General features: G+C 38.5%; 1 non-coding gene across 1 annotated transcript; it reads right to left on the bottom strand.

The window, feature by feature from the left end:
- Nucleotides 1-366: 366 nt before the first annotated feature.
- Nucleotides 367-473, bottom strand: LOC115031874 (U6 spliceosomal RNA). The gene has a single exon (XR_003837510.1). It is a non-coding gene; the product is annotated as a U6 spliceosomal RNA (small nuclear RNA).
- Between the last annotated feature and the right edge of the window lie 682 nt (nt 474-1155).

The raw sequence follows: 1155 nt of genomic DNA, 5'->3' as shown, positions 1-1155 counted from the left end.
TGGTAGTCTTGAGTTCTGTAAGAGAGCAGTCTGATCAAGCCAGGGGAAGCAAGCCAGTAAATAACATCTCTCCATGGCCTCCACATCAGCTCCTGCTTCCTGACCTACTTGAGTTCCAGTCCTGACTTCCTTTGGTAATGAACAGCAACATGGAAATGTAAGCTGAATAAACCCTTTCCTCCCCAACTTGCTTCTTGGTCATGATGTTTGTGCAGGAACAGAAACTCTAAAACACCTTCCTTCCTTCCTTCCTTCCTTCCTTCCTTCCTTCCTTCCTTCCTTCCTTCCTTCCTTCCTTCCTTCCTTCTTCTTCTTCTTCTTCTTCTTCTTCTTCTTCTTCTTCTTCTTCTTCTTCTTCTCCTTTTTATTTTTATGGAATGCTTCACGAATTTGCATGTCATCCTTGCGCAGGGGCCATGCTAATCTTCTCTGTATCATTCCAATTTTAGTATATGTGCTGCCGAAGTGAGCATCTACCTTCCTTCTTTGTGTCAAGACCAAAGAGTATAGGGGTCTACTGTTTTCCTGGATTTTGTGTTGAAACCATGCCTTTGGAGTGTGAAAGGGATGGTAGTATACCAAAGGTTCAACAGAAGGATCTGAAAGATAGACACTAATATAAAACATAAGAAGAAAGAGGAGCAGGAGGAAGCCCCAAGAGAATAGGAGACAAATAAGCAAAGAAGAATAAAGAGTGAACAAGTTATTGGCTGAACTGTGTTCCCTAAAATTTGTAATTTCAGAATGTGAAAATATTTGAAAATAGAACATTTGAAGTAGTAGTTAGGGTAAATTGAACTCATGAAGGGCCCTAATATGATATGACTGGTGTTACTATAAGAAATAGGGCATATTGCAGAAAACAAAACAAAACCAGCGAACCAAACAAAAACAATTTGAAGGTATAGGGGAAAGATGACCATATAAGGCAAATAGAAAGATTTTCAAAGAAAAGATCTCTGCTGTCACCTTGTCTTGAACATCTACACATCAATCCTGCTCCCTAAAAAGAGAAATATCTAATGTTCAAGCCATCTAGCATATGCTGTTTTTCTAAAGACTTCTTGAATGATTCCAGAATCATAAAGTAATCAACATGCTCAAGCATAAAAGTTAAGAAAGGAGAATAGTGTCTGATAAATAGTTCCACATAAA

The sequence above is a fragment of the Mus caroli genome, unplaced genomic scaffold (genome assembly GCF_978045245.1).
Source record: "Mus caroli unplaced genomic scaffold, Mus_caroli_1 scaffold_10, whole genome shotgun sequence".
NCBI lineage: Eukaryota > Metazoa > Chordata > Mammalia > Rodentia > Muridae > Mus > Mus caroli.
Note: the sequence above shows the minus strand (reverse complement) of the source record. Positions and strands in the feature narration are given on the sequence as shown.